Genomic DNA, 13,670 nt, shown 5'->3' with positions numbered 1-13,670 from the left:
AGCTATTACGAATAAGGCTGCGATGAATATCGTGGAGCATGTGTCCTTGTGGTATGGTGAAGCATCTTGGTCTTCAGGTAGAACTATTTCCAATTTTCTGAGGAACCACCAGATTGATTTCCAGAGTGGTTGCACCAGTTTGCAATCCCACAAGCAATGGAGGAGTGTTCCTCTTTCTCCACATCCTTGCCAGCATGTGCTCCCACAATAATAGTGGGAAGTTTCAACACCCCACTCTCAACAGCAGACAGATCATGGAAACACAAACTAAACAGAGACAGAGTGAAACTAACAGAAGTTATGAACCAAATAGATTTAACAGCTATCTACAGAACATTTCATCCTAAAACAAAAGAATATATCTTATTTTCAACACCACATGGTGCCTTCTCCAAAACTGACCATATAATTAGGCACAGAACAAACCTCAACAGATAAAAGAAGATTTAATTGATCCTGTGCATCCTATCAGACCACCATGGACTAAGGCTTGACCTCAATAATAACAAAAACAACAGAAATCCCACATACTCATGGAAACTGAACAACACTCTACTCAGTGATAACTTAGTAAGTGAAGAAATAAATAAATTAAAGACTTTCTAGAATTCAATGATCATGAAGACACATCATACCCAAACTTACGGGACACAATGAAAGCAGCGTTAAGAGGAAAATTCATAGCACTAAGTGCCTTCATAAAAAAAATTGGAGAGATCTCATAGAAGCAACTTAACTGCACACCTGAAAGCTCTAGAACAACAACAACAACAAAACAAACCAAAACCTAAACAACAACAACAACAAAAAAAAACACATTCAGCAGGAGTAGAAGGCAGGAAATAATCAAATTCAGGGCTGAAATCNACCAAGTGGAAACAAAGAGAACTATACAAAGAATCAACAAAGCCAGGAGCTAGTTCTTTGAGAAAAATCAACAAAATAGATAAACCCTTAGCCAAACTAACTGAAGAGTACAGGGACAGTATCTAAATTAACAAAATCAGGAATGAAAAGGAGACCTAACATCAGAGAAATTGGGGAAATTAAAAAAAATTATAATATCTTTTTTTTTTAATTAGAGAATCCTATGTTTACATTTAGACAACCAATCTAACACAGCCACTGTTTCCTCTCTGGGCTTTGACAATCCCCTGCTCCCTGCCAAACAGCTCCTGTTTCCAGGTTCCTGCCCTGTTTGAGTTCTTTTTTTGTTTGTTTGTTTTTGTTGTTGTTGTTGTTGTTTTTCAACACAGGGTTTCTCTGTGTAGCCCTGGCTATCCTGGAACTCACTCTGTAGACCAGGCTGGCCTCGAACTCAGAAATCTGCCTGCCTCTGCCTCCCGAGTGCTGGAATTAAAGGCATGCGCCACCACTGCCTGGCTCGTATTGGATTTCTTGCCTTACCTTCTTTTGTTGGAAAGCTGTGATATGGAAGTGAACTAAACCCTTTCTTCCCCAAGATGCTTTGGTTATGGTGTTTCATCACAGCCATAGTAACACTAAGATAGACTAAAGGTGGACCATATCTCAGGTAATTTGAGGGTTCCATTTATTTTCCTGCAGGCATCTTTTCAGAGCCATACAGCTGCCTGTCTCTAACCCGTGACACAATTGTTTTCCTGGCCTTTCTTTTTACCTACATCCTGGGAATTTTCTTTGGTCCAGCTATGACGATGCAATATTCTGGAAATATCTCTTAAAGTCTAAGAGACTGGAATTTTTGCTGGACCTCATAACCAGAGTTAATAATATACCTTGAGGTCACTGAAGGCTTAAAACTGCTACCCTATTGTGTACTCAGAAGTCAAGAGAACAATGTTGCAACCAACCTTACTTACCTTGGATTTCCTTTGTAAGCAACTTTTACAACCTAAGTTAATGCATAGCCACAGTCTTAAAATATGCTGTTTTCCATGCCCCTGACTCAGAACAATGCTTGTCTAAAGCATTTGCTGAAAGCAGCAAATGCGGAGATTGAAAACAGCCTTCTACAATCTACCCTAAATATTGGAAGCATTCATTTGTGCATATTGGCTGATAAACCTTGATGTTTGTAGTACTGTTTGTTATGTGGGTCAGCTTGAATCAGTTGAAACCAGGGGCTTAATTAATCCCTTGTTTTATATATATATATATATATATATATATATATATATATATATATATCTCAACAACAGCAACAACATTTGTTAAAGATTTCTGTAAAGTATACGATTCCTTTCCTATGTGATGTTCTTTGTGTTGTTCAATAAATACAGAGTGAAGTCCTTTGTGAGGGGCACATACACACAGTAACAGGTAGACAAACATATACAGACACACAGAAGACAGGGACAGACAGATTCATAACACAGCCTTTTCCAGGCAAACACACACAGAGTCACATTCTTGATACAGATAGAGAACAGAAAATGCGGGAATTAGGGAATTCAAATCTGATCTTGATCTTGGTTAAATGATAACAAAGGGAAATGTTAATTTCTTTTCTTAATGTGACCCTAACTCAGGATTAAGCACTAACGTGCATAATCCACAAATTCAGCCTCTTATGTTCGAACCTTTGTTTCTTCTGACCACTCCTTTGTCTAAGGGACCCAAAATTCCAGTGACTTCTCTGGCATTCTGAAGTTCCATACTGATGTGCCTCCATGTGTCACACGGAGTTATTTCACCAAACACAAAGCATATATAAATATGTTCTTTACAGTGTTTTGTAACATGGTTAAAAAGCATGGAGCACTCTATATGTCCAAAATAAAAGATAAATTATAAATCCCATGGTATATTGCCACATTAAAATAGCAGGTAGGCATTATAAGCAGTCTAATGGCTCTGGTTACTGGAATCAGCCACCTCTCCAGAGCTACTTGACATTCCACTTCAACTCACCTGGCCTTACCTTCACTTCCACTCCAACCAGCCACCAAAAGTTGGATTAAAAAGAGCACAGGGCATGCCTATTGAGAATTGTAATGATGAGGAAGACAGAAGATCTTTATCCCCAACTCCCTTCTCTTTGATAAAGGAAAGCAATGATGCCCCAGCAAATGTTTAACAACTCAACTGAAGTCTCGCTATACTAAAATCATGTCCACAGTGGCTAATTTTGAATTACCAATAGGACATTGCACTCATGTATTTTCTGACAAGTTCACAACTGACTTTCATGAGTTGTGGTGAACTTACTTCAGCAGACCACAGGAAGGAGGCCCCAGAGTACTACAGTAGTTAGGCATGCACTCAGCCACTCTGCCTAAGCACTACAGGCCGTAAGCAAGTTACTCTGCCACACATGCTATACTGCAGAACAGCTATTTACCACTTGGAGGGATGGCCAACCCTAGAATGAAGGGGGTGATGGGATTGTCAGCTAACGAGGGAGCAAAAGTTTTCTTGAGTTTCTTATCTCCAAAAGATAAGAAAGCCAGGATCTTGGTGGAGAGAGGGAGCTACAGGTTTTCCATTCCTACCCTAGCACATAGAAAATACACATTGTTTAGCCTCAGGAATCACACCTACATCGGAGGAATGCACACTAGAGAAATACAAGGGATCCCAATGTCTAGGAGTTCCTCTGTAACTGGCTCCAGTGCAGATTTGATAAGAAGTGGAAAGTGTTTACCTTGTTTGGCTCTTTTGTCTTTTGATTCCAAGGCCAGAAGGATAAGTGCCACCAAGTGTGAGATGCAAGGAGCACAGAGAGGAAATAAGGAGGAAGAGGAGGAGGAGGAGGACAGTTATGAATCAAGCAGGAAATTAAAGTTGGAAAGCAGCCACTGTTAAGTCTTATGAACCAGAACAGGGAATTAGAAGTAATGGCCCACACCTGTAATTCCAGCATGTGAGCTACTGCATCATGAGGATTGCTGTGAATTTGAGGCCCCTTTCTGATTCAATTTTAGAGTCTGTTAACAAAAATACATAACAAAAGGGACAAAAGCAACAACCAAAATGGGCTTGTTTTTATAACCCCAAGTTACTACAGTATTATGAATCAGAGAGAGAGAGAGAGAGAGAGAGAGAGAGAGAGAGAGAGAGAGAGAGAGAGAGAGAGAGAACGCATACTGGTCCATTCAGGTTGGCATCAGATTCCTGTAGTAAAGGAAATGGTGGTTTGTAGCCTCACCTTTCTGGGTAAGGAACTGCTACTATCACCCCAAGGATTACTGCAGAGATGGTTAGCCCCCCACCTGGTCAGCAGGCACCTTGACTTCTGGAGAAGCCTGTTGCACTTCACTGTCAGCAGGATGGAAAAGTCTGAAACTTGGACCCAGTAGAGCACTTGATTTCCATAGTGTCCTTCCTCCCACTGAGCACTCACTGAGGGATGGGTTCTGATAGCACAGAGGCTGAGCTCCATGCTAGATCTCAGTCCTCTGCTTCTCCCACTCTCCAAAGTGTTCAGGGGACTTCCTTAGCTCGATAAGTAGTCACAGCATGGTATATAAACTGTGAAGAGGCTGGAACACAGGAGGACCTGTTAGCCTATGAGGCTGGAAAGCTAAGTGTGGGCAGCAGAGGCTAGTAGCATATAAAGAAAATGACGCTCTTAAAGGAGATAGGTATGGTGAACACTTGACCCTTGATTAGTCCAGGCTCAGCACCAACATAAATGATAGACAAGGCAAGAGAACTCTATTCCAACTGACCACTTCTTCTACCTATGAGACTCCAATATTGGAAGAGCCAGAAAGAATTCACAAACAAATGTTTTATATATATATATATATATATATATATATATATATATATATATAAATCAGAGAAATTTGTAAGATGTATTGAGATTTCACATGCCAATTTAGCTCACTACTTCTGATTTCAGTCCCATTCAACAACTTGGGATATAGACAGAATTCAGTAGGTTCTCTGACATAATATAACACACGTGACCTCTAGCCTTGTTCCCAGTTCAGCCCTTTGAAATATCATGAGCACAGACATTATTGTCTCCATGTCTATTGGGTGTTCCATCCACTAAGCTTTACCTACAGTATTCTTGGGCTCCTCCAGCCTGAAGCACTAAACTTTCCACATTCCTTTTATGACCTGATCCCAAAGACCTATTGACTGCAGCCTCAAGTTTACAACATTAATAATTCCCAGCCTGGTATCAATTTTCTGGATTTTCTCTTTTCTCGTTGTTATGGCAACTTAAGAAGAGAAGAGCATATCTTGATTCATGCTTTGGAGGGGATAGAGCCCACCATGTTGGGAAAGGCATGACAGTGACAGCAGCTAGAGCTCTTGTGGCGTTTTACTGAGGCAGCTCTTTATACCAATGGTGAGGAAGTAGAGAATGATGAATGCTGTGCTCCGTCTGCTTTTTTCCTTTGATTCCTTTGGCTCTGTCTGGGAGTCCAGCCCATTTGAGGGTTCCACCCACATTCCCTATGCCTATTCCCTTCTCAGTTCAGTCTCTCTAGAAATGTAACATGCCCAGATCCAGTTCTAGTTAGGTTGACAATAAAGATCAACCATGAAAACATAATAAAATGTTATCTATGACAACCTTAGCACCAACACTATACTCAATGTGATGTAACTGAAAGCATTTCATTTAAAATAAGAAGTAAGACCAGGGTAGGGTAATACCCAAGGGGGTCTCCTCCTTCTCAGAGGAGAAGGGGAGGAGGGAGTGGGGGAGAAGAGCTGTATGAGGAGGCATTGGGAGAAGGGGGCAGATATTGAGATGTAAATTGAATGAATAAATTAATTAATTAATGAAAAAGTAAGACAAAAGTGTCCCTCCACAGTGCAGTGCTTGAATTTTTAGTCAAAACAATAAACAAACAAACAAACAAAAAAGAAGCCAGGGGGCTGGAAAGATGGTTCAGCAGTTAAGAGCACTGACTGCTCTTCCAGAGGTCCTGAGTTCAATTCCTAGCAACCACATGGTGACTGACAACCATCTATAATGTGATCTGATGCCCTCTTTTGGTGTGTCTGAAGACAGCTACACTGTATACATATACATAAAATAAAATAAATTTTTCTTTTAAAAAAAAAGAAGTCAAAAGAAAATAATAGGAAAGGAAGAAGTCAAATTATTTCTCAAATGACCCTGTACTTGAAAGACCCAAAGACTCTTAGATCTTATATAATAATAATTAGATTTTTCTCTATATGAATAATGATTATAGTGAGAGGGAAATAAAGCAATGCCTTGAACAATAACAAAAATAAGAATAGGGGACTAGAGAGATTTCTCAGTGGTAAGAGCCCACATCACTCTTCCAGAGAACTGGAGTTTGGGCAGCTTACAGCCACCTGTAACTCCAGCTCCCTGGGATCCAATGCTATCTTCTGGCAATCAAGGGTACATGAACTCACATACACCTATCTCTACAGAAACACACATACTTATACATAACTAAAGAAGAAAAACAAGTACAAAACTAAATACCTAGGAATAAATCTAACCTTTAACCGAAAAATATCTTAAAGACATAATGCAATTAAAATGTTATAATATTTGCACTCGTGTGTGTGTGTGTGTGTGTGTGTGTGTGTGTGTACATTCATTTGCCACTGTGAGTGTTTGGAGGTCAGAGGAGAACTTGCAGGAGCTGGCTCTTTCTTTCCCCCAAGAATTGAATCAACTTTTGAGACTCAGTGATATCTGAGCTATCTCTCTAGCTCTACAATTAAAACTCGAAAATATCAAAAAAAAAAAAAAAGAAAGAAAGAAACTGAGAATGTCTTTATCATATGTATGAGAGGATTAACATTGTGAAAATGGTGATGTTACCAAAAACAACTGACAGATTCAGTGCAATCACTATCAAAATTAAAATGTATTCTTTACAGAATTATTAAAGAACTGTTCTAAAATCCAAACAGAAACAAAAGACCCTACACAATCAAAGCAATCCTAAGCAGAAAGCACACTGCAAGAGACATCATGATGCTTGATTTCGAATTATACTACAGAGCCATAGTGACAAAAATTGCATGCTACCAGCACAGCAACAGACACATGGACAGAGGAATAGAAACAAGACACAGGGACAGGGTTGGGTGTCTTTTATTCTTTGTTGTTGTTGAGACAGGATTTCTTGCAGCCCAGGACAGTCTTGCCTTGAGCTCCTGATACCCCTGCCACCATTTTACAAGTCCTCAGGATAACAGATGTCCATCTCCAATTGCCTATTTTTTTTTTTTGACAAAGATGCCAAAAAGCTCACACCATAGAAAACACCACCTCTTCAACAAATGGTGCTGAGAAAAAGGCACGTTCTAATGGAGAAGAATTAATTTAAGTCACTATCTCTCAGGTTGTACAAAAATCAATTCAACCTATTTCACTGACCTTAATGTAAGGCTTTAAACTTTGAAATTACTGGGAGAAAATGAGGGAGAATATTCCAAGACAAAGGTGAGGCATAACAAGGACTTTCTGCTAAGAGTGCCAAGTGCTCAGGAAGTAATAGCAAGAACTGAAAATTCTGTTTATAACATTGTAAAGCTTAGAAGCAGGTGTATCTTTGTGAGTTCAAGGCCAGCCTTGAATGAGTTCCGGGATAGTCAAGGTAACACAGAGAAACCCTGTCTTGAAAATACCAAACCAAAATGGTAACACACAGGAGAGTAGAGAGGCACCATACAGAATGAGGGCAGTTTTTCCTAGCTGTGCACCTGACATTGAATTAATATATATAATATAGGAAGAGCTCAAATGAAATAGCAACATCCAAATCATCCAATTAATACATTGGCAAATGAACTAAACAGACAGTTCTTAGAAGAAGAAATGCAAATAGCTGATAATAATAGGGAAAATGTCCAACACCCTTAGATAGCAGGGATACAAGTTAAAATTATATTCAGATTATATTCCACTCTGGTCAAAATGACCACCAAAAGCAAAGGGGAATACTCCTCCATTGCTGGTGGAGCTGCCAAGTTATAAAATCACTCTGGAAATTAATCTGTCGGTTTCTCAGAAAATTTAAAATAGTTGTATCTGAAGACCCAGCTATACTGCTCTTGGGTATACACCCAAAAAGATACTTCACCATTCCCCAAGGACAAGTACTCCACTGTGTTCATAGCAGCCTTATTTGTTTAGCAGCCTTATTTGTAATAGCCAGAAAGTGGAAACAACCTAGATGTCCCTCAGCTAAAGAATGGATACAGAAAAGGTTTACACCATTTACACAATGGAATACTGTTCAGCTGTTAAAAACAAGGACATCATGACTTTTGCAGGCAAATGGATGGGACTAAAAATATTATCCTGTGATGGATTTTGTGAGTTATTTTGTGAGTGAGGTAACCCAGACCACAAAGGACATGGTATTTACTCACTGATGAGTGGATGTTAACTAAAAAGTACAGAATACCCATGATATATACCCTACATACCCAAAGAAGTTAAACAAGAAGAAAGGTCCAAGTGAGGACACTTAATTCCTCTTAGAAGGGGGAACAAAATAGTCATGGGAGAGAGGGACCTGAGTGGGAGAGAGGAGAGGGAGGGGAATCAAAGGGACAGGATCCGATATGAGGAGAGAAGGGAAGAAGCCCAGAGAGCCAGGAGAATGACTGGAAATACATAGCTGCTGGGGTCGGGGTATCTTTAGGAAGTCCCACAGACCTGGGATAGGGGAGACTCCCAGGACTCAATGCAGATGACTTTAGCTGAAATGCCCAACAGTAAGAATATGGAACCTGAAGAGACCACCTCCAGTAGCCAGACAGGACTCCCAGTGGAGGGAAGGGGACACCAACCTACCTACAAAACTTTTGACCCAAATTTGCTCCTGTCTAAAAGAAATGCAGGGACAAAAATGGAGCAAAGACTGAAGGAATGGCAAACCAGTGTCTACCCCAACTTGGAATCCATCCCATGTGCGGGCACTAATCTTTGACACTATTACTGACACTATGTTGTGCTTGCAGATAAGAGCCTAGCATGGCTGTCCTCTGAGAGGCTCTACCAGCAGCTGACTTGAGACAGATGCAGGTACCCACAGCCAAGCATTGGCTGGAGGTTGGGGTCCCCTATGGAAGAGTTAGGGGAAGGATTGAAGGAGCTGAAGGGGATGGCAACCCATAGGAAGAACAACAATGTCAACTAACCCAGACCCCTGGGAGCTCCAAGGGACAGAGCCACCAACCAAAGAGCATACACGGGCTAGTCCAAGACCCCTGACACATTTGTAGCAAAGGGCTGCCTTGTCTGGCCTCAGTGGGAGAGACTAATCTTGCAGAGACTTGATGTTCTAGGGTGCGGGGGTGCATTCTCAGAGGCAAAGGGGAATGGGGTGGGGGAAGAACTCTGGGAGCGGGTACTGGGAGGGGCAAATAAATAAAATAATTTTTAAAAAGCAAAGCAACAAGATCACATGCAAACAAGAATGTGGCAAAATGGAACCTTTATACATTCCTGGTGGAGATGCAAATTAATCCAGCCACTATGTTAATCACCGTGGAAGTGATACTAACAATAGAATTGCCACATGATGTAGCTGCAGAACTGCTGGGAATATATGTAAAGAAATTCAACTGAGCCTATTACAGAGAGATTCAAGAGAGCCTGTTTCTTTTGTGGCTCCATTCACAAGAGGTGAGTTATGGAATGACCCTAGGTGTTCGTTTAATGGATAAAGTAAATGTTATTTGTCACACATGCACACACACACAGCATGAAAGGAGGTAAAGGTGAGTGAGGATTTGGAGAGATGAGGGGGACTAGTAGGAGGTGGAAGGGGGAACAAAAGAATATGAAGAAAGTACAATGATATACACACACACACACACACATATATATATATATATACACATGTGTGTGTGTGTGTGTGTGTAAACATCAGAATGGATCATGTAACTAGATGAAAATCATTAATTAAAAGATGTTCCATCTACAGTAAAACAGTCACCAGAAAAACAAAGTCTTTTATTACCTTTTATAGCTGTTTGTAGTATATAAGCAGCCCTACTAAGGTATCATAAAATGTTTGCATCTGTATAGGACAATTTTGAAGTTTGTAATCTTCTAGTGATGGTTGACTGGCTGGTGTGTTTCTGAGACTGTGGCAAAGTAGCATTCAATTGCTTAAATTAAAATAAGTCTCTTTAAGCAGGGCAGTGGTGGTGCACGTCTTTAATCCCAGCACTTGGGAGGCAGAGTCAGGGGGATTTCTGAGTTCGAGGTCAGCATGGTCTACAGAGTATGCTCCAGGACAGCCAGGGATACACAGAGTAATCCTGTCTTGAAAAACAAAAAAAAAGAAAAAGAAAAAAAGAAAAAAAGAAGAAAGAAAGAAAGAAAGAAAGAAAGAAAGAAAGAAAGAAAGAAAGAAAGAAAGAAAGAAAATAAGATTCTTTAAGTGGTTCTCCATTTTGATTGTTTCCACAACCTGACTCCCTTTTCTCCTCTCTCTCTGAGTTATATGTGTTACAAGGTTTTTTAAAAGCCCCTTTTATTTGTTCCATACCACTGTAGAAGTGACCCTGAGAAGAACAGCTCTACTGTCTGAATGAATGTTGCTCACATTTACTAATGATGTTTTCTGACAGGCTTGATGACTGCCCCAAATATTCCATTAATTTTAACAAAAATAAAGTGTGTTGGAGTTTCATATTTTTTAAAATCTAGGTTCTTCATTTTTTGATCATGATTTTGTTTTATTCCAGCCTACTTAGATTTTCAACCTGGCCAGAAATGTTTGTCCAAAATATTTTTATAGCTGTAAGTTCATTATTTATAACTTGAAAGGCTGTAGAAATATTATTTGAAATCTAGCTGAAATATGCTTTGAAAGCATAACTTTGCATTCTCCTCTGGGTGTAACATCCAGATAAACATCCAGATATATTATCTTCACTACATTGTCTAAGAACCTAGAATTGGCCAACTATGGTGGCACCTGCTTATAATACCAGCCTTTGGGAGATATCAAGGGACCGCTTCAGCTAGATAGTAAAATACTGTGTCAAAACAAACAGAAAGAAAGAGAGAGAGAGAGAGAGAGAGAGAGAGAGAGAGAGAGAGAAAGAAAGAGAGAAAGAGAGAAAGAGAGAAAGAGAGAAAGAAAGAAAGAAAGAAAGAAAGAAAGAAAGAAAGAAAGAAAGAAAGAAAGAAAGAAAGAAAGAAAGAAAGAAAGAANGAGAAAGAAAGAAAGAAAGAAAGAAAGAAAGAAAGAAAGAAAGAAAGAAAGAAAGAAAGAAAGAAAGAAAGAAAGAAAGAAAGAAAGATGGAAAAGGCTTAATGGGGAAATCACATCTTGGTGACACTGGCACTTGATCAGTAGAGGTGAGCGAACCAAGAGTTCAAGGTCATCCTTGGCTACTTAAGCAGTGAGTAGTGAGTTTGAGGCCAGCCTGGGATGTCACAAAAAGAAAACGAAACAGAACTGAAAACTATGCTGAAACTTAACATTGTGACTCACAGCCATTTTCGAGGCTGACCTCCAATTTTATATGTAGTACAAGCTGTTCTCAAACTCCTGACCCCCTGCATAGCTTTCTCAGAATGCTGGCAATAATGATTCTTTCTGGGTCATTTGCAAATGTGACATGGCTTGTGTTGCTTGTGTTGTGGTAGTGAATTCTCTAGTGTTCCTTCTATGTAAACTCAGACTTCTTTTGAGGTGATCTTAACTCACCTTACTGACCTCGAAGTAATTCTTCTCTTTCTTTTGCATTCAGTGTTCAGCCTACCGAAGAGGTTCTTCTTGGTTGTAAAGGTCTCTAAGGCTTCCTTGCCCTGCCCGCCTTTCTGATTGACGAGCAGCTAATCTCTTTAATCATGCTTCCTTTCATGCCACAGGGCAGCCATCCTTCTCCAGTGCCCCAAATCCCTTCCCCTAACCTTTTTCTGGGTGTTGTTGTTGTTGTTTTCTTTCCAACGCCCTGCACCCACCTCCGTTAGGTAAATCTTCTGAAAGGGTATAGCTAAGACCTTGTGCGCTGGGAGTTCCCACTCAGCAGCAGAGGGCTGAGAGCAAGTGGTTAGTGTGCCAGATGAATGGAGAGAGGCAGGAAAGGACAGAGTACCTGGAGCTTTAGCTGTGGAAGTTAAAAAGAAAGCAATGTGCTTGTGGACGCATTTAAATTAGCTGATAAATTAAGACTAGCTGCTTGGATATGGCACCATCTTCTTCCTTTATCTCTTTGCTATTCTGTCTTATGAGATCCCCCTCACCTTTAGCTTTTAAGATTCATCTCAGGGTTTAGTTACCACAATCAAGTTGAATCAATATTGTATTGAGGGGGACGGGGTTGGCACGGAGAAGGATGTAAGGGCTATGGGTTCATGGGGGCGATATACTGATAAAGAGACACCTTGAAATAGATGCTTGGATAAAGAGAGGAAACAGGTTCCTAGCATCTGTTGGGTAGGGAAGATAAAGATCCTTAACTATCTTTGGTGCCAAATGGCTCCATAGGGCCCTGCTGATGTGTCTGTTGGGCATAAGTGAAGTTCAAGGCCTGTTCAAGGCCTATTCAGAAAAAAAAAATGTGAGAAGAGCTAGCAAAGCATCCTAAATCCACCATGATTTGGGGGATAATTTACTAATGGTTTCAAACCACAGAGTGCGTTAAGGATAGCCTAAAGGACAACTTTGCAAAGTGACTCATGGTTTGATTCACTAAAGGCCTGTCTGGGTTAGGCTTAGAGGTGAGGGTGGAGCTGAGCATGAGGAAAGTAAGGGAGAAGCGGAGGTGCTTCACACGTGCTCATAAAGCTTCCCTCACCGTTATAACACACACACACACACACACACACACACGCTGAAAACAAAAGCAGTGTGCAGGATGCCCGGCAGCAGATCTCATCAACAGATTTTTATGACTCATTTTTTTCCCCTGAACCTGCAGTCTGAGTTTACATTTAAATGGATTTCTCAGGAGTAAAGGCATCTTTCCTTTCCCGGAACTCGAGCTGTACAAAGCAAATAGAACTCCTCCACATTACACATGAAGGGAACCCCGCCCCCTGACATTTATCCAGCAGCCACCTCTCTGGAATTGTGGCATTGCACAATGAGCTTATGAAAGCAAAGAGCATGTCCCAAGATTGAACTCCTGAACAAACCTTACACAGATGTCATTTGAACTTTGCCCTACTTTTTCCTAGTGGTCCTTCTCCTGATAAAAATAGTACAACAGGGTAAAGTGGGTACCTTCTGATCTTGTGGGGTGTTACTAGGGAGACTGAGAGATCAAGGACTCCATGATAAAACATCCAGAACCAACTAACCTGGACCCTTGGGGCTCTCAGAGACAGAACCACCAACCAGAGAGCATACATGGGACTAATGTAGGCCCTCTGCTCATGTATAACAGTTGTGCAGCTTGATCTTCATATGAATCCCCTAAGAATTGAAGTTGGGGCTGTCCCTGACTCTGGTGCCTGCCTGTGGATCCCCTTCCCCTAGCTGGGCTGCCTTGTCTGGCCTCAGTGGGAGAGGATGTGCTTAGTCCTGATGAGACTTGATGTGCCAGGGTGGGTTGGTACCCATGGGAGTAATGAGGGGAGTCATTTATGAGAGGAGGACTGGGCAGAGAGGAGAGAGGGGTTTCTACTGAGATGTAAAGTTAAGAAAGAGAGAGAGAGAGAGAGAGAGAGAGAGAGAGAGAGAGAGAGAGAGAGAGAGAGAGAAATAGAGAAATAGAGAAATAGAGAAGGGAAGGAAGGAAGGAAGGAAGGAAGGAAG

This window comes from Mus caroli, chromosome X (genome assembly GCF_900094665.2).
Source record: "Mus caroli chromosome X, CAROLI_EIJ_v1.1, whole genome shotgun sequence".
NCBI classification, from domain to species: Eukaryota; Metazoa; Chordata; class Mammalia; order Rodentia; family Muridae; genus Mus; species Mus caroli.
This window is presented reverse-complemented; position numbering follows the sequence as displayed.